Here is a 21,395-nt window from a genome sequence, read left to right as displayed (position 1 = left end):
CTTTGTGCCCTGCCGATCACACTCTTCACTATAGCCAGTGTGATTTGACTCCCTTGTCTCTTTCTCCAGCCTAGGCTTTGTTTGGGCCAGCTACTGACCCATGTGTACAGCTCCCTATGTGACATCTTTTGGATGCTTCAAAACAAAACTCCTAATCCTTTCTCTGAAACCTACTTTCCTTCCCGAATTTCTTCTTTTGGAAGATGACCACCCACCTCCAGAAAGGCACTAATCAGTTTCAGTCATTTCCTTGACTATTGTAACAGCCTCCTAACTGTGGCCTTCTTGCTTCTACGAACCCTGTTCCACTCCAAACTATTCTCTACCTAGCAGTTGGAAGAGCTACAGAAAATATAAATCTTATCACATCAAATTCGTGCTTATATCTCTTTAGCGGCCTCACATTGCTGTTGGAATAAATATAAATCATCTCAACATGCCCTGAAAACCCTGACTAGTTTGTCTACCTCTATACTTCCTCTCCTTTTTCTTCTTTCCCCATGTCCTGTCCACTGACAGTCATGGATACTTTGCCTTCTGGATATATTCTGAACGTATCTGCGTATCTCTGCCACCATTTTTCTAGTGCCTCCATTTCAAGCTACCATTTTTTCTTTACCTCATGTTCAATTTTTGGATGATTAACTGGTTTTCCTGATTCTACCCTTATCTTCTTACAATGCAACTGCACATTTGTCACAGTAATCTTTTAAACATAGATATGCTCATGTAACTCCTCTGTTTTTCCATTCTTTTCATATATAGCATAAAACATCATCTTTTTAGTAGAGCACACAGGGGCTTCCATGATCTGGCTCTTATCCCTATAATTTTCAGCCATGCCCCAGTATTCATTTGCCTTGTGCTGTAGCTTTAACAATAATAATAATCCCCAATAGTACTAGCAGTTATCAATTATTAACCATCTTTAAGGTACCAGCTCTTTAAATATCTTTAATTCTGAAAATAATCTTTCGATTTAGGTATTCTAGAAGCACTGCTCTAGGTTCAGTATTGATTGGGATGCTGGCTCTTGGCTCTTCGTTTGAAATAAAAATATTCTTTATAATGTTAAGTGCTTATCCTTCTGTTTGAAGTTTACTACACTTGAAATTCAATAAATATATTTTGATATCCATTAAGAGGGTTATATAGATACTCTTCCATTGCTATATTGATGTGGGATATATTATGATTGCAGATTGCTAATATTAAAGGAATTTGAGGAATTAACCTTACTTGTGTCATTATACGTTAATCTTAATATACTGCTATATTTGATTGACTAGTACTTTATTTAGCATTTTCAGATCTATTCATAACTGAGATAGGTCAATGCCTTATGTACGAGTGTGCATGCACATCGAATGTTGCCTTTATCATTAAAATTTTTATTGTTATGTTAATCACCACACATTACATCATTAGTTTTTGATGTAGTGTTCCATGATTCATTGTTTGCGTATAACACCCAGTGCTCCATGCAGTACGTGCCCTCTTTAATACCCACCACCGGGCTAACCCATTCCCCCAGCCCCCTCCCCTCTAGAACCCTCAGTTTGTTTTTCAGAATCCATCGTCTCTCATGGTTCGTCTCCCTGCCTTTATCATTTTTGATATCAGAGTTGTGCTACCCTCATAAAATAAATTGGTAAACTTAAAATTGCTTGTTCTATATCTGTCTCCCCCATTAGATTATAAGCTCCTTGAGGTAAGGAACCATATTTAGAGATAATCCTAGCACAGTACATGGCACATTAAAATCAATATATAATTATTTGCTGAATGTTTGAGGGAATACTCATGCTATAGGTGGGAAGCTGAGGATCAGAATGTTGAATCAACTTGCCCTGGGCCATACAGTTAGTAAATGGCAGAGCTGAGCCTAAGGATGTATAAATAGAATCTAATGGCCGAGACTTGTGTAGGAAGGTAGGTAGCATGCATGGGCTGGAAACTTGACTTTGTGGTTAGAATTTTTAAAAATGGCAAATCAAATCTCAGAGTCATTCAGTGACTGTCTTGCCTTGTTTTGGTTCAGACTTAGGACTCTGGAGTCTGTGCTGTTTCTGCTTTATCATGCTGCCTCTCCAACTACCTGGGAGTTCCTCATATAGGCAGGGTGACTGCATAATGTATTGTCCAAAATGGGACAGTTTTGAAAATGAAAAAAGGCTGCTCTTTATAATTCTGCCTGGGTAACAGAAGTAAATTGGGCCTGTCTTGGGTACCAGGGTGTATGGTTTTCCTACCCATACGTACATGATGTGTTGTCTCTCTTGTATCCATTTCGTTGCCTTCTTTGAAATGTTTCCTTCTTTGTCTAGCCTACTCTTAACTAATCTTTCAAAATGCTTCCTGCTCTGTTTAGCCCTCCTGCTCAGTCTCCTCCTTTCCCCCCAGACTCAGTCAAGTTGTTCTAACGTTGTGTCTTCAGCACTTTGTGACTATTTCATTCTAGGATTTACCATACTCTCTTATAACTGTGTGTTTAGTGGTCCATCTTCCTGATAGACTGTGAGCTGCCCGAGGGAAGAGAGCATTTCTTTCTTTTCTCCTGGTGCCTGGCAGTGCTTGGCATGTTGTAAGCACTCAGTAAGTTATTTGTGGAATATGTGAATGCATAAATAAATGAATGACCAGGAAAATAAAAATTTCTCCCCGTATCAGAGACCTGTTATCTTTTCTCAAGGGAATAGAGCATGAAAATATGTTCATGCTTGACACTTGACTCAGCTCTCTCCCCTGTCAACCCTTTAGGGAGCATCAGGGCAGGAACGGATGGCCTCACTGTGCTGTGAGGTGTGCTAACTGAGGGCCTACACTACACACCTTCCACTGGGCTGCCACGCTGCTGCCACCATCACAGCCATTTCTTTGGGATGAATACAGTCTCCGAATGGCCACTCCTAAAAGTGTACATATATTATCTGACAGAAGTAGCCCTCTAAATGATCGCTTTTCCCCCTACGCACTTGGATTTTGCTGGGAATGGGATATATAGTATACGGAATGGGTGAATTTGGGTCGCAGTGAGGGAGGTGTAGTGGGTAGAATTTTCCTTGTCTGTAATTATTTATCTGTCCATGTGTCTGACAGCTGTCTCCCACACTGTGCTGTGAGTTCCATGAAGGCAAAGATCTGTCTCTGTTGGTTTACTCAGTACCCACTGTAGCTCCCGACTTATAATAGGTGTTCAATATGGGCGCCTGGGTGGCTCAGTCGTTAAGCTTCTGCCTTCGGCTCAGGTCATGGTCCCAGGGTCCTGGGATCGAGCCCCGCATCGGGCTCCCTGCTCGGCGGGAAGCCTGCTTCTCCCTCTCCCACTCCCCCTGCTTGTGTTCCCTCTCTCGCTGTCTCTCTCTCTGTCAAATAAATAAATAAAATCTTTAAAAAAAAAAATAGGTGTTCAATAGTATTTGTTGACTAAATGATTCTGTGCTCATATTTACTTTGTACATATTTATAGGCCTTGTATCGTCGAACACCATTAGTTTATTGACATGTTGTCAGACTCTGGTTTTCATCCTCATTAGAGCTGAGGTACATTAAACCTCAGGGTTCCACCTGCACAGTCCAGCCCAGCATCAGAAGTGACCACTGTGGGTTCTGTATCACCACCTGGAACTCTAATTTGTGTTGATTCCCAAGCCTGGTAATGAGAGGGCCGAGAGAGGGGGCACACAGGCCCTACCTCAGAACATCTGGGAGTCTCTGCTTGCCTGCTAACTTCTGAATTTCAGATAAACCCTGATTGGTTCTTGCCAGTTTCCCTCCTCCACCTTCGTGGGATTGAATTGTGCTTCTTGTATCCTGAGATTCTGGTTATGGTTCTCTTATCACAAGGTTGAATTATAATTCTCAGTTTAGAGCGTGAGCTTCTCACTGTCAGGTACCTTTTTTGTTCATTTCTATACTTCTGATGTCCAGAATATTCCCTGACACAAAATAGGTTTTCAGTTCATTCCGCTTGAATGAATGACTGATGGAGCCCTTTCCTGGAAGGCATGACTACTGTTGCGAGGGGGCTGGTCTTGGGCAGTAGTATTAATAGCTCGCATAGCTACCATTTATTGTTTGAGCATTCTGTGCCAAGTGGTGTGTTAAGCATTTAAAAATTTTTTTTCTATTTGGCATAACGATGTCAGGAAGCAGGCGGTATTATCTCCATTTTACTGATTACTAAATGAGGCTTAAAGAGGTCAGCAGCATGACTAAGGTCACATACTAAGTGGTAGAACAAATCCATATTGTTGAGTCCAGAGCCCCTAAACTTTACATATAAAAGAGTGCCTCACAGGTTCTAGTGGGCTGGCAATTTAGGGGGCAGGGAGGTGGTATGGGTACTAAAAATAGACTCCATTGCTTGACATATTTGCCAAGTACCAGCTCTGTTGCCCTTTGAATCGGAGGTTGTGCTACACCCGGAAGAGTCAGGCTGTCCGCCTCTGAGAAGTCTGTGGCTCAGTAAGTACTGAGAGCGGAGAGGGTGCTAGGATGGACAGGCATCAGTGTCTGTGCTGGGAGGTGGCTCTCTGTTGTTCACGGCTGCTCTGTGTAAGCTGGTCAGGGTACTGGGTGTTCGTGCTTATATAGGATTGTAAGCTGAGGGAAATAGTTTAATTAATTTTGGATTATCTGCTTGGTTCCCCAAGGAAAAAGCCCTCAGATTAGTTCATAGTATGAAATTTGTTCTTCCTCTCTTCCTTTTTCCCTTTTTCTCCCTCTCCCTTTCCCTTTCTCCCTCTCTCTCTCTCCCCCTGTCAGCAATAAACATGTTGAAAACCTTTTTGGGTAATTTATTCTATTTGGTGCAATTTGAATGGGAAGTGAGCCAAAATACAAAGGTAATTGTGGTCGATTTTTTAATAAACTCCCTGAAACTCAAAGGAAATGATGGACTGTGGGGGAGATCAACTCACATACCTGGCTTGTGTTAACTTTCACAGATTTTGAGGTGGCGGACATTATGGGTTAATTGACAGTTTATCAACATTCTTGCTTTTTACCCAGGAAGGTAATACATTTCAAGGAGGAGCGGCACAACCTCCTGTGAGTAGAAATTGATGGTAGGTGTTTAGAGTAGTGGGAAGCCAATGACCTTTAGTCCAAGGACAAGTACCTGGGGGCAATCAGTTCATTGACCAGGACTGGTGGTGAGCCTGTCAGATTTTGAAAGTGCTTTCCAAAATTAGTGAGCATTTGCCTTTTCCTTTCAAGAAGGAAGAGAGAATTACAGAGGAGCTGACATGTGTTATTTCAAAGTTTTAACTCCCCAAAAGGAACGTAGAACAAGTAACTACTTCCCTTCTCTTTGTGCATCAAAAGATGCCTCCTGGGGTGCCTGGGTAGCTGAGTTAAGTGATCTGACTCTTGGTTTTGGCTCAGGTCCTGAGATCAAGCCCTGCATGGGACTCAGTGGGGAGTCTGTTTTAGGATTCTCTCCCTCTCCCTTTGCCCCTCCCCCTGCTCACACATGCGTGCTCTCTCTCAAATAAACAAATCTTTAATAAAAAGATGCCTCATTATACTGGAAATACTCCTTGTGATCCAATCAGATGGGTCAGTTTATGCTTAACCTCCTCATTCTTTTCTTTGTGTCTGCTTATGCTGATCTTTGCCTGGGTTACCATTTGGTCTGTGTCTTTTCCTTTCTCTGTTTTCTCCTTTTTCTCCTTTTTCTCTCTTTTTCTCCTCCACCTCTTTCTCTTTCCATTTTTCCTCCAACCCTTCTTCTCTTCTGAATAACAACAAAACACCAAGGATAATAAGAACAATGGCTTGCAATTAATGATTACTTAAAGAATTGTCACACAGTCCCTATACACACTAAATAGAAGTTACCTGAATGATCTCTCTTTTGAAAAAATTTTTTCTTTTATAATCTTATGCATAAGGAGTCTGTAGAACAATAGTTTAAGACCCAAAATAGCTCTCAGGTACTGGTTAAATGATTCCCAACCATTAACAGGAAGGAATATTCCAGAAAAATGAAGAACATTTAAATTTATGCAGTAGAAGGGAACATACAGGTAATGTGTAACTGGTATGTACAGGGACTTGTGGCCACCCGATATAATGTGACTTGCACTATGCTATTTTACTTAATCTTCATTATCTTGATTAATCCTCAGAACCACCCAATGAGGAGATATCGTTATCTTCATTCTAAAACAGACGGGGATCCTGAGGTTCAGAAAGGTTAAGTAACTTGCTCAACGTGTAGTAGCTAAGGAATAGTGGAGTTGGGATTTGAACTCATGTCAGTATTATTTCAAAGACCAATTCACATTCTGCCCTCTAATTCTCAAGATCCAGCTCATTAAAGCCCACTTGGAGAACTCTAGCTCTGTAAATTGGTTAATAATCTGAACTCAAAAGCACAGTCTGAACTACCGAGTCTAAAACTTGAATATACACTCTCGTATATTGTTTGTTTCACGTGAATGAGCTTGATTTTTACCTCTAGACTTAAGCTTCTTTTATATATAATGCTGAGTGTATAAGAGGTAACTTTGACATCCAGTTCACCTTGAAGAAGATGGAAAGTCAAGCTGTGGTTCTGAAAATGGAAATTTCCGGAACAAGGAGTCTTTGTTTACTTAAAGCCCAAACAACTGGATGAGACCTAAAACCAATCCAAATAAGTGTGCTATATGGTTTGGTTGGGAAGAGTTGGGGTGAGACTCTGCAAGAAGGTAATTTGGTTGATTTTTTTTTTTTCTTCATTGATTGACCAGTGATGTAGTGGCATCTCAGACCCACAGTGTTTTGACTATGTTGGGTGAATCCTCCAGTCAGTAACCAATCAAAAGGTAGATGAGACAATATCTAGATAATTAAAGTTGGCTTTATAAGGAGCCACGTTCTACAAGTTGATCCTGTGAAGTAGATGTTGATGCAAACCCTCTCTTTGCTCTTTAACTTTGGTTATTGTTTCAGACGTGCTTTGTATTCGACTGGGGACAATGATGTATAAGATGTTAGCATTAGGGGCTCCTGGGTGCCTCAGTTGGTTAAGTGTCTGCCTTCGGCTCAGGTCATGATCCTGGGGTCCTGAGATTGAGCCCTGTGGCAGGGGAGCCTGCTTCTCTTTGTCCCCACCCGCTGTTTCTCCCCAACCCCTGCTCGTGCTCTTTCTTGCTCTCTCTTAAATAAATAAATAAAATCTTAAAAAAAAGATGTTAGCTTTAAGTTTTTCAAATGTGACTCACTTCCCTGTCAGTTACAGGTGACTTCTTTACGAAGAGCTAAATCCACAAAATATTGAAATGAGGGAGTACCTATTTGCATTTTGCAATCACTGACAAGAAGATTTCTATGCACAGTTTGCCTTAAATATATTAACTAGGATTAAATTTATAAAATTTCTTCTGATATATATTTATAAAATATGTAAGAATATGTCTCTATTTATAATCAAATCTATTCTATGAAGGAAGCTAGATTAATCTATCAGCCCCCCATAAATGTATTGAGTTCTGGTATTGAAAAGATCCTTTGGTAAAGACTTTTTGAAATGAAATTATCATCTGTTATTTATTGGCATTTGTCCCTTGGAGTTTTGCTCCATTGAGTTTTCAATAAAGTGGTGATTGCCTCTATGCAGGTGTTTTCAACCTTGGTTCTAGTAGTATTTTGGGCCAGATCATTCTTTGTTGTAGAGGTGTGTTTTGTGCATTGTAGGATATTTAGTCTTGTCCCTGGACGCTACTCCCTAGAAGCCGGTAGGATCCTCCCACCCCCTTTTTTGGTGACAAAAATATCTCCAGAGATTGCTAAATGTCCCCTGAGAGGCAAAATAGTCCTTGGTTGAGGACTACTAAACTATACAGATCTTGAATATTAGGAAATACTTATATATTAGAATAATTATAGCAATACTGATATAACACTTTGGCCAGTGTTTTGCATATGTAACTTATTTAATCCTTGCAGTTCTGTAAAGTAGATACTATTATTATCCCATTTTACCTTTTTTTAATTTTATTTTTATTTTATTTTATTTTATTTTATTTTATTTTATTTTTTAAAGATTTTATTTATTTATTTATTGGAGAGCGAGCGAGAGAGAAACAGCATGAGAGAGGAGAGAGTCAGAGGGAGAAGCAGGCTCCCCGCCGAGCAGGGAGCCCGATGCGGGACTCGATCCAGGGACTCCAGGATCATGACCTGAGCCGAAGGCAGTCGCTTAACCGACTGAGCCACCCAGGCTCCCCTTTTTTTTATTTTAAAAGATTTTATTTATTTATTTGACAGAGAGAGAGACAGCGAGAGGGGGAACACAAGCAGGGGGAGCGGCAGAGGGAGAAGCAGGCTCCCCGCGGAGCAGGGAGCCCGATGCGGGGCTCGATCCCAGGACCCTGAGATCATGACCTGAGCCGAAGGCAGATGCCTAACGACTGAGCCACCCAGGTGCCCCTTAAAGATTTTATTTTTAACTAATCTCTACACCCAAAGTGGGGCTTGAACTCACAACCGCGAGATCTCAAGAGTCACGTGCTCCACTGACTGAGCCAGCCAGGCACCCTGATTTTATTTTATATTATTTTTTAAAGTAATCTCTACACCCAATGTGGGGGCTCAAATTCACAATCCTGAGATCAGGCGTCTCATGCTCTACCGCCTGAGCCAGCCAGGGGTCCCTGTACTTGTTTTTTATACCAAACATTTGTAGGTCTCCTCTTTTGGTCACTACTTTTGATTGAGTCACTGAAAATGCTGTGATTGAGTCAGTGAAAATGCTGGTATTTGATAGACTGAGTATGGCATATGTGCGGGCAGGGCACATCTTATGCTGACTCTAGAGTTAAACACTAATGGTGGGATTATATTTCAGTAGTTTTATGAAAAATAATTAACTTGTAACTGATCTTGGTAGACTCACCTTGCCCAGAACTTGATTACCCAGCCTGAGGAGTGAGGATAGTTCCAAAATTCCAATGTATTCTTGGTGGGCAGTTATGCAAAATTTTCAGATACGAACTTTGAGTAGTTTACAGATCAAGGAGCTGCTGAAAACATAACCCTCTTTTTGGATGAATAACAGGTGACATTAAAGACTATTATTTGATCTCTTGCTTTTGAGATTGGGTCTGATGATTCTTTTACTAGTAAGTGGTACCAGACCCTTGATCAGTCTTAGCCTAAAGGAGAACACATGGCTAGAAAGCCTGTTTTGGGTAAGACAGTTCTATATTTTAACTCATTACATTTCTTCCTTCATTCATTCACCATTTTCAAAAAAAGATTATTCATTTATTTATTTGAGAGAGAGAGAGCGCGCGCGCGCGCGAGAGAGAACACTAGCAGCAGTGGGGGAGGGCAGAGGGAGAGGGAAAAGCAGACTCCCCACTTAGCAGGGAGCCCAATGTGGAGCTCGATCCTAGGATCCCGGGATCATGACTTGAGCCAAGGGCAGACTCTTAACATGACTGAGCCACCCAGGGTCCCCCTAGGGGAAAGCCTCATTCACCATTTATTAGGAGTCATTGTAACATAGTTTTTAACACTGTTGACTCTCAAATCGAATTCTATCTATGACACTTACTAGTTGTATGGCCTGGGACAAATTAATCTTTCCAGGGGCGCCTGGGTGGCTCAGTCATTAAGTGTCTGCCTTCGGCTCAGGTCATGATCCCAGGGTCCTGGGATCGAGCCCCGCATCGGGCTCCCTGCTTTGCGGGAAGTCTGCTTCTTCCTCTCCCACTCCCCCTGCTTGTGTTCCCTCTCTCGCTGGGTCTCTCTCTGTAAAATAAATAAAAAAATCTTTAAAAAAAATTAATATTTCCAAGCCTTAGTTTCTCCTTTGTAAAATTGAGATATTGTGAATAATAATAATAATATTCACCTCAACATGAGTGCTTTGAGTATTAACTGACACTTAGCCAAGTAAATAGTACATATTCAGTAAGTGTTAACTATTACTAGTATGGTGTATCTATCATGTCATTGTGTCTGTCTACTGGGGAGAGGAAACAAGAACATAAGTAGCTACAACACAAGGCAGAAGGTCCTGTGTCATGAAAGGAGGAAAGAGAAAATGCTCTGGTACTTCAGAAGAGTATAAGAGTCCTGGATGAAGAAGTAAGGAAGGAGTCATGGAGGAAGTAACAGCTAAGCTGAGCCTTGAAGGAAGGATAGAATTAAGGCATGCAGTTGTGAGAACACTATTTCTAGAGTCGGCTATAAATACCTACTAAGAGTGGACTGCAAGTGATGAGTCATCCTTTTCTTCTTCTTAATCCTAGCAATGTGCAGTAAGGAAATCCACAGTGGTAGCAAATTCTTACCGACTAGTGTTCCTTCCCCTTCATTTTCTGTGGAGAACATAGAAGGGCAGTCTTGTTTCCTGCTGCAGTAATAGAGGCACTAAGTTCAAGGTCATGTAGTCAGCCTTAAATTAGATTCAGGTGCATGAACTCTAAGTAATCAAGCACCATGTACATTTTTATTAGGCATTTACTCTAACCTAATATTGTGTGGTGCTTTGGGGTACAGAAGTAGTATGCCCATGAAGAAACTATGGTCACAATGGGAAATACAACATAAATACACTAAATAGTATTATAAAATAATATAGAATCTAATATTCAGGTCTGTGGTGTGGACTCCTTATCTCAAATAAGTTCTGAAAAAAAGATTTGATCAGTGGAACCTGGGATGATGTTGGAAAGATGGCTTCATGGGATAGGAGTTTGAGTTTTGGATTGATGTAGGGGAGGGGAGGGGAGAGCATTTGAGATGGGGAAGTTTATTTAGCAATGCTGGTAATTCATGAATGAATGAATAAAGATAATGTCTTTTAATTCATGGATTAAAATTTCAGTGATTTCCACATCTCTTCAACTGAGTGATATTTGCAGAGAGCTGTGTTTGGTTTGCTCCTGTCCTAATGTCTCCGCTCCAGGTGATTTATAAACCATGCATGTATGTGGGGCACTTTCTCAGATTCCTGCTCTTGCTGATGCTTTCCACCATCCAGAAACTATGCATACGTGAGCTAAACAAATGTCATGTCATTGATGGGAATAATTCTCCATTTCTAGACATTTTGAGGAAATGACTAATATTGGCCCATTTCAGAAAGGGGTCTTTCCAAGTCAGCACATTCTCTGACATTCTTCTCCCTCCTTCCCCTTCAGTGTGTGAACCCCACTGATTTCTTAGGAAGATGCACTGGTTGTCATGGTAAAAACTATGCTAAGTGGGTTCCTCTAGTTGATGTTCTGTCAGGCTCACTGCCCCACTGAGGATTTGGAATAGAGCATTTAACTTTTTACTTCTCAAAGAACATGTTCCCAGCAAGTCAGCTGGCTCAGCAGAAAATGGAAGGTATTTGAAATGTCCAATACATTATCCAAATATTTCACCCTTCATGGGGCCAGACATGCACAGTTTCACTTTCATCTGGTATCTTCTTTCCACAGAGTGTGCTGATGGAAACTCAGTTGGAGATTTTTAACTGTGTTAAGTGGATTTGGGGGATTTGTAAGGAATGAAAGCGTGTGGGTAGGCCATTAATTTGAGAAAGGAGACCTGAGTCCAGGGCAGGCCTGGTCCGAAGCAAACGGAAGTAGTTCTCTTTTGTGGTCATCTTGCCCCGTTTTCCCCACTGCTAGAAGGAACGAAGGAAGGAAGAAGGCAGGCACGCAAGCCTAGTACCTCTTCCACAAATTGTGATCTCAAATTCAGACCATTCCTGATATCCCTTCTCTTCCAGGGTATTTTCTTTGCTTGGGAACCTATAGGAAAATCTGAACTATGGTATTCATGGCTCTGAATGATTTAACATACCACTTATATAACTTAACCATTATGAAATTGCCCTTGATGACCATTGGGCTAGATATTTTGGTATTCCTTCTGTGACATCAGGTAACAATTGCCATCATCTGCATATTGTTTTTTTTTTTTTTTAAGATTTTATTCATTTATTTGACAAAGAGAGAGAGAGGGAGAGCACAAGCAGGCAGAGAGGCAGGCAGAGGGAGACTCCCTGCCGAGCAGGGAGCCCGATGCGGGGCTCGATCCCAGGACCCTGGGATCATGACCTGAGTCGAAGGCAGACGCTTCACGACTGAGCCACCCAGGCGCCCCATCTGCATATTGGTTTAATTTTCCTAGCCCTTCTTGGTAATATTGACTCTTTGAGAAATTCTGAGTATACTATGTAGCTCTATGCTTCAGTTTTTGAGGCTGATTCTGCTGACTTAGGAGGAGCACAGGCCTAGGTTGTATGAGATCAAGGGTTCCCTGAGGTCTTTTTGTCTTTTTACTATCTCCTGGAATACTTTTAGTGATGTTGTAACTCATCTGAAGACCCTTCATTCCATCTCTCTCTTTAAATCCACTTTTAACCATCACTGGTCCTGTCCTCTATACCTCAGTGTGAATGACTGTGGAAGAAGGTTTTGGGCACTGGTCACCTGAGGGAACAAGGAGAGGAAACACTAGGGGGAAAAAAGTGCCCATTGGGTGTTTGAGGCTAGGAAAACAACTTGCCTTTTCAACAGTTTTGCCTCAGGCTGGTAGTGGGGATAATAATGATAATTATCATCAGCAAGTGTTGCCCAATTAAGTGCCTAATTGGGCATGATGCTGTACTTAGAGAGCTTCACAGACCTATCCATTTCTGCATGGAGCCTAAGACACAGTTAGAGAGACTGGGTTATTCAATGGTAATACTAAGTCAGTTGATGCTAAATGTGTGGTCCACATCACACAGGCTAAAGATCAGTTCATCAGTTCATCGAGGAATAAGGGGCAGTGAGATTAAAAGTCTGAAGGCAAATGGAACCTGAATATTATTTTGGCTTTGCTCATCAGATATTCAGAAATGATTAGGTTCTCTTTTCTGCTTCAGAAAGTAACGTCACAGATTCTTCGATGATAAAGAAAGCCCTTGCTACTCTTGGAAATGGGTATGGAAAAAGAGAGGGATGGATGGGGACTCACACCAAAATGTCCTCTGGAAGATGGTTTTGGATGACTTTATAGAGTATAAATATATGCTAAGATTTGTGTTCTTACTAAGTTCCAGTTGCTGTGTGAAGTACCCTACATCGGTTGTCATTTAACCCTGGTAACAACCACTACCTAGATGAAGAAATAGAGGACCAGAGAGTATAAAGAAGTTGCATCAAATCACACAGCTATACAGATTACCTCCTGCCAATACACGCGTTTTGTACTAAGTTTATGTGATAGTTTTTTTCTTATCATGGGCACTGTCTCTGCAAAAGTTGGATGCAGTTAGCTGAGGACCTCACTTAATCGGATTCTGGGTAATTGAGGTTTGGCTTTCCTATGAGGTTGCAGATGATTCAGCTCAGGCAAAAATTGGCCCCTTACTGTCCACAAATAATTGCATCTCATAGTAGTGTTTTGCTAGAGATTGAGGAGTCTAATATTTATACACCAAGGAAACCTGATATATCAAAGGAGAGACCTGAGTTAAATAGTTCAAAGGGCTTGGAACTCTGTTGAATTCAAGCTGTTCTTATAATTACATTATTGTTAAATCCCTTCCTTCCCAATAACCCACAAGCTGCCAGCCATAAGGGCTTTTTACACAGGGTTCCTTTATTTTTATTTATTTGTTTTTTAAAGATTTTATGTATTTATTTGACAGAGAGAGAGAGGAATCACAAGTAGGCAGAGTGGCAGGGAGCGGCAGAGGGAGAAGCAGGCTACCCGCTGAGCAAGGAGCCCGATGCGGGGCTCGATCCCAGGACCCTGAGATCATGACCTGAGCCGAACGCAGATGCCTAAGGACTGAGCCACCCAGGCGCCCCAGGGTTCCTTTATTTTAAAGGGAAAAAGAGCTTTGCAGCTCCTAGGGTGGAGGTGAAGCCTGCCTGTGCTGTAGTTCCTACAGTTTGCCCTTATATGTTTCCATAGAAACAGAATTGTTGCTGGAACTAAAAATTCTTAGATTTGTTTGAAACTTGTGCTAACTGTATCAAAATGGGGGGAGAGTTTCCTGGCATTCCATTCTACTGGCAGTTAGTGGAGTCTGCTCTGAGGGGAAAGAAGGCACAAGGACTCTGTACAGAGTCAGATTTGCCTTAACCCTTGATATCAGTGGAGAGACAGATACCTGCGTGTGTGAATCAATCCTCTTCCAGTTCTTTTCCAACTCAGTTTTTCATTCCGCTCAGCCATCTTGCCCCAGACTAGAGGATCATTTTGGAGGCAAGAGTGTAAAGGGGAGCCTGGGTGGTTCAGTCAGTTAAGTGTTTGACTCTTGGTTTCAGCCCAGGTCATGGGATCGAGACCCGTGTCAGTCTCCATACTCAGCACAGTCTGCTTGTCCTTCCCTCTCTCCTCTGCTCGACCCCCCCCCCCCCCAGCTTGGGCTCTCTCTCCCCCAAGCCCTCTCAAATTAAAGAAAAAAAAATCTTAAAAGAAAAAAGTGTAGTTGAGAGCATGGACTCTAGAGTCAGGCTAATTTGGGTTTGACTTCTGGCCCCCTACATATCACCTTATGTGAGCTTGGGCAACTAATATAAGCTCTCTGATCCTCAGATTTTTATCTGTAAAATGGGGGATAAAAGTGATACGTGCTTAGTAGAAATAATGTGAAGGCATATTGCCTGAAACATGATAAACATTCACTAAATGGTAGGTTTTGAAAAAGTTACTTGTCCTTCCCCCAAAACCTCGCCAATCTCTCTTAATCCATCACACTTTTGAAGACCTTTTCTTGAACCCCCATCTCATGTCGCCTACCTTGATGTCACATTGCTTGGCACATTTGAGGTGGTTGCCAGGTGAGTTCTAGGTTCTTTATGGTGGTGTCTCTCAAATCACCTAGATTGTAATCACCTGAGGGCCCAGGTGGGCTCTTCCTGGCACAAAGCTGAGCACCCAGGAAATACTAATCACATACTCGTGGGAGTAAAGACTGGGCTTTGGGCTTCAGCAACTTATCCAGAGACTGTTTGGAGTTGACTTTTTGTCTCCACTGGAGTCCAGGTATCCACTCTCTTTCCTAGCTTTTGCTGCCCCACTAATAATACAATCTGGTAAAATATATCTAATACGCCCAATGTAATAGATTCCATCTCTAAGGACTGATGCAGGTGAAAGAATGTTCTCATACAACATAAGGCTTCTCTGCCTGTAGTGTCCCTGTGCCGGGGGTCATTTTATTTGGGGAAACACTGTATTAGGTTCGGTCAACCTCAAGGGAAGCCAGTGGGGCCTCTTCTTGGGTGTAGACTGGCAGCGCGTCCAGCCAAGCAGAACTGAGCTAGGCTAAGATCAGCTTCACTTTAAGATTCTGCTATGGATCACCATTGGGTGGTGGTATCGCTCAGACTGAAGTTGTTAACCTTCAGCCTGGGCTACTTTTCTCAGGTATTTTGCAGTTAAAGATCCTATCTAAGGTGAAAAGGCAGTTCTGAGACAATGCTCAGGTTAAATGATGAGCAGCTTGTAGGTAGCCTGTTGGGGCAAAAAAGGGACACAGTAAGGCATTATTAAGGGAAAATCAGTTGGTTACCAGGGCTTTACAAAATACAGGGGGAAATGAAAATAGGGCTTCTTTGATAAATAAACAAAAAGCTTGGTTTGCCTCATTTCTTTTTTTTTATTATGTTATGTTAATCACCATACATTACATCATTAGTTTTTGATGGAGTGTTCTATGATTCATTGTTTGCGTATAACACCCAGTGCTCCATTCAGTATGTGCCCTCTTTAATACCCATCACCAGGCTAACCCATCCCCCACCCCCCTCCCCTCTAGAACCCTCAGTTTGTTTCTCAGAGGCCATCGTCTCTCATGGTTCGTCTCCCCCTCCGATTTCCCCCCTTCATTTTTCCCTTCCTGCTATCTTTTTTTTTTTTTAAACATATAATGTATTATTTGTTTCAGAGGTACAGGTCTGCGATTCAACAGTCTCACACAATTTACAGCGCTCACCATAGCACATACCCTCCCTAATGTCTATGACCCAGCCACCCCATCCCTCCCACCCCCACCACTCTAGCAACCCTGTTTGTTTCCTGAGATTAAGAATTCCTCGTATCAGTGAGATCATATGATACATGTCTTTCTCTGACTGACTTATTTCGCTCAGCATAATACCCTCCAGTTCTATCCACGTCGTTGCAAATGGCAAGATCTCATTCCTTTTGATGGCTGCATAATATTCCATTGTATATATACACCACATCTTCTTTATCCATTCATCTGTCGATGGACATCTTGGCTCTTTCCAGAGTTTGGCTATTGTGGACATTGCTGCTATAATCATCGGGGTGCACGTACCCCTTCGGATCCCTACATTTGTATCTTTGTGGTAAATACACAGTAGTGCAATTGCTGGGTCATAGGGTAGCTCTATTTTCAACTTTTTGAGGAACCTCCGTACTGTTTTCCAGAGTGGCTGCACCAACTTGCATTCCCACCAACAGTGTAGGAGGCCTCATTTCTAAACTTCTCTGTCACTCTAGTCAAGTAGCAGAGGTTATTCAAACTCACATTATTTTTGCCACACTGAATAAAGGAAGAATCCAAGGAGGGTCTTTGGGAGATTTTCAGGGAAGAGCCACATCCTAGGGATTGGGTAATTTTGCTGTTCTCTCTTTAGCTCTCCCTGTGGTTGTCACTTTGGTTGGCATCTAGGTGCCAAGTCGGTTGAACAGTTTCCATGAAGAAAGGCTCTTTGTTGGGCAGTTCTCTCTCCAGCCTGCAGAGCCAGCTGCGTTTCTGCCAAGGACCAAGGCAGGCTTGAGACACTGGTTTGAAGGCGGAGGACAGGCGAGTTAGAAGGGAAGCAGGTAAGAAGGGAGGTGAAGAGGAGAAAGCCAGAGGGGACAGGATCTGAGCTTATTGAACCAGCCTATTGTGTTTCCTGCCGCTAGTCCTGCTTCTCTTTAATCCATTTTCCACACAGCCACTATTGATTTTCCTAAGCATAAATCTGATTGTTTCATTCCTTTGCTCTAAACTCTTCAGTGTTGCCTATTAAGCTGAACATCAAGTCCAAGCTCCGTGACATGATGTATAAGGCCCTTCACCATCTGTTTCTTACCATGATCTATCTCACCTCTACCTACTTTCTGTATCACACTTGATGCTCTGGTAATATTGAATGGCTTACAGATCTTTGTACCTTGCCTCCCCTGCTACACTCTTAGACACACAAAGGCAGCCCCCATGTCCTTGCCTATGCAAATCCTTCTGCATCGCACCCTGTGTCCGCCTTTTTTGCAAATCCCTGTTTATACTTCCAAGACACAGCTCAGATACTACCTCCTCTAAGAAGCATTTTTCCAAGCCCTTCCGGGGGGGTTTATGTTTCTCCTCTGAGTTCCTTGGCACCTGTGCTTAGCCCATTATGCTGAAATTGTTTATTTATGTGTCTGTCTTCCCCACTAGACCGAGAGCTTCTTGGAGGATGGGACTAAAAGCATTCAGGATTTGAGATGGTGGTGAGTGATACAGAGAGGGCCAAGGCAGTGGTCTTATGTACCTTTCAGAAGTTGCCATGGTTTGGGCTTCCTTCCTGTTCAGCAGATGCCTGCTTTCTCATTGCCTTTAAATATTTGTGAAAAGTTGTCCATGCAGTTATTCATTGGACTCCTGGCTCTAGGAAATGTTTACAATTTAAATGGGTGCTTTTAGTGCCTTCCTTTTAGGGAAGAATGGAATTTCAGGTCCTAAGGCAGGCTCATGTAGAGACATTTTTCTTGGCCCATGGGCCACATGCTGTAGGAAGCTATCCACGAAGCCCATCAACCCAGTGAACTCTGATCACCATAGTGATCTGTGAATACTCAGTTAATTTGTCTTTTAGGAGAACAAAATATGGGCATATTGATTCTAGGGCTCTCGCTAGAGTGTGAGGTCCTTGAGGAAAAAGACGGTCTCCAACTTGTCTGGGCGCTCTGAGAGGGCTCTGTAATATGGGAGAGGCTCTGAGGGGGTTCTGGCCAATCCTGCTGATTTATTGGAAGGTTTCTCTTTTTGCATTATACCTAAACCAGCATGGAGGCAACATTTTGATACACAGTTCAACCAAGATTGGTTGTCCTGTGCTTCAATTCCCAAGGTGTTATCTTTACTAAGTCTTAAATAAGAGCCAGTGCAAGGGAAGTTAAGGATGGAGATAGATGGATGGACCATCAAACTTGGCTGGTCTCATCACATTATCATTTCTCAGAAATTTTAAACGATTCTTACTGAACAATTAAAAAAAATGGAAGGACCCATATCTTATAGTATCTGTAGGAAAATGTGCTTTAAGTAGCAAGATCCAGTCTGTCCTTATTGGAGAAATGCCAGTTCTACTGATGGAAAAGATTTTCTCAGACCATCTGTCAGTTATAGCAGTCTGTGTTTAACCCCTTCTGTACCAGCAGAAAAGAATTCACTAATCTAGGAAGTTGCTTTGGGTGCTGTGGGGGATAAGACATGGCGCCTGCCTTCAAGGGGCTTAACATTTGAGGAGAGACAAGAACTAGAGCTCAGGGATAAAGTTGGCCAAACGTACTAAGTGCAATAGTTGCCAAATGTGGTAGAAGCACCAGTGAGAGGGTGATTACTTCTGTCTAGGGGCCGGGGAAATTTCCTTTTCTTTTTTTTTAAAGATTTTATTTGACACAGGGAGAGAGACAGCGAGAGAGGGAACACAAGCAGGGGGAGTGGGAGAGGGAGAAGCAGGCTTCCCGCCCAGCAGGGAGCCTGATGCGGGGCTTGATCCCAGGACCCTGGGATCATGACCTGAGCCAAAGGCAGACGCTTAACGACTGAGTCACCCAGGCGCTCCCCCGCCCCCCTCCTCCCTGGCCAGGGAAATTTTGATGCAGGCATCTGAAGGCAGGGGACAGGGGCAGGAAGTGTGGGCAGTCTGCTAGAGGGACTGGCATGTTCAATGCCAATTGAGGTGCCTAAGTCCAGCATCCGTCTGCACAGTGGGAATAGTCTGGTGCTATAGGAATAGGGGATGGGGAAATAAAAGTAGGTGGGTTGAGGTCAGATGAAGGGCATTACTTGACTGTCAGATGAAGAGGTCAGCATTTTATTCTATAGACCATGGGTTGTTGGTGGCAGGATTTATAGTAATCAATACCTTGTTCAGAGCTGTGCGCAGGGAGGATTATTTGGGCAGCTTAGGAAGTGCGGGTTAAGTCCTGAGCTGTTTTCTCTAACCTCAGGGGAGGGAGAAAGGGATTCATGGTTTCTGCTAATCAAGATCTGATGCATTGGGTTTTAGAGACTAAGAACTATATTTTTATTTTATTATTTGCTACTGGATTGATAGCCCTGAGGTCACTGCTCAGGGTAAGACAGCTAGCCCAGGTGGCACGGAGGGGACAATTTTCTGTTAGAGTTTGAAACTGTGTGAACGTTATGGGTTTTGAGTTAAACCTGGGCCATGTTTTCAATATTAGTTTGATGTCCTTTTTTATTTTGTGAGTGTGTATATATGTGTGTGTATTGTTTTGGTTTTTTTCCCCACTTTTTTTGTGTCCCATGGAATAGAACAGCTGGAGGTTGGGGGTGGTGGTGAGGAGAATGTGGGATCATATCTGAAATATCTGTATTTTTTTTCTCCCAAGTTCCTTCTGGCCTAGTGCTATTAAGAGGCTTACGTTATGGGGTATGTTTTTGGTTGGAGTAGCCCTAGTGTTTATCAAAATGTGGCTTTCTTTGACCACCTGTAACAGAATTCACCGAAGGAGGAATCTGGTTAAAAATGCAGGTTTAGGGCCCTGCCCTAGATCGCCTCAATTAGAGACCAGGTATCTACTTGTTGACTAAGCTCCTTAGGTGGTTCAGATGCATGCTCGGGCTTGAGGACCACTCAAATAGGAAAAGATTAAAAGCCAAGAAACTGAGTTTTGAATTTAAAAGGGAGATCATAAGGTAGAAAAAAGATCATAAGGCTATTAAAAGAAGTTTTGAAAAGTCTAGAACACTTGGCCTTTTGGATTTTTTCTTTTAGTTCGTCAAGCTAGGAATTTTTAGGTCGAAGAAGAGTAATTTGTGGTAGAAGGACCTTCCTGTTCTGGAAAGGTCTTTCTTCTTTGTCTCTCCCTGTACAAATCTGACCCATTCCTCAAGGCTCACCTCCCCTCATACGTGTTCCAGGACCACTGGAGCCAGTGAAGATTTTCTTGGTTTTCAGAGCTGCCTTCACTTCCTGGTTGTTCCTTACTTTTCCCTTTTAGCCTTGGGACCTCTTATGTGTCAGCTTGCCCTTGAATTGGTGGTGACTTTGCCCTTGAATTTGGATTTGGGATTTACCTGCTTCATGCCTGTTGATGTTGTCTCTGCAACCAGTCTCTAAAGTCCTTAGGCTGTAGTTTATTCTTCTTTCCACGCCACTCCTGTAGCACCTGACACCATGCTTGTCATCCAGTAGGAGCATCATAAATGTTTGCAAGGCGAATGAAAGGATTTTAGAGGACATGATGTGGCTTTGCTTGAGAGACACAAATGCGAAAGCTATGTTGAGGAATAAAGGGGAAAGTGAACCTAAAACACGTGCTTATATTCACTAAAATAGTCAAGTCCTTAAAAATGAAGTGTGCAACGTTCTCCATCTTCTCAGTAGCTTTTAGAGAATTGCAGCGAGTCCAAATTCTTTATTTTCATTTATGAGAAACCCATTTCCATAATTCGCCTTCCATTTTCAACACTTTCTTTCAATTCCAACTATGACTCAGGCTCACTTTATTTCTGGCAGCATGTTGTCTTTTAACTGGGGAGTGAAAAGAACTTGGAACAATGACTTTCAAACTTCCCTAGTCCTTCGATAATCGCCCCTCTTAAGTGCTGAGAGATAGCTGGTGGTGCATTCACTGATGACATCATCCATTATCCTGGCCCTGCCATGGGCTCTTTTTCCTCCTTTTGGGATTTGATAACTGACCCTGTTTGATTTCATTTGTCAAAATGCATCTTCCCCGTTTCTCCCTTCCCCCCTCTTTCTTCCTTTGAAGCCACAGCTTCCCTGATTTTAGAGTGGGGGGGGACTCGGGGTGGGTGGGAGGTGGGGCCTGACTGGGCTTTTTAAGTACCAGCAGCAACATTATTTCTATATTTTTTGTTCTGCCACTGAAAATGCCTCAGCCCACACATAACTAGCTCTCATTCTCTTCTTGTTCCCCCACCCACAGCATCCTCCAATGCCTGCCCCCCTTCTCGGTGGCTACTTTCCTTCACAGTTCCAGAATGCCTTCAGTCATCACTGTCACGGTCCTGTGGATGGCAAGCTCTTCCATCTTATCTGCGGCCACCAGTAAATGAGTTCGCATTTAATATTTTAAAGAGTTTTCTTTGTTTCTGACATTTCTCCACCCACTGATACTTGCACTTATGTGGCTTGCTGTCCCCTTTTTCTCTGCCAGTTGGTTGTCAGGCACCAGTCTCCCCC

The sequence above is a fragment of the Neomonachus schauinslandi genome, chromosome X, assembly GCF_002201575.2.
Source record: "Neomonachus schauinslandi chromosome X, ASM220157v2, whole genome shotgun sequence".
NCBI lineage: Eukaryota > Metazoa > Chordata > Mammalia > Carnivora > Phocidae > Neomonachus > Neomonachus schauinslandi.
This window is presented reverse-complemented; position numbering follows the sequence as displayed.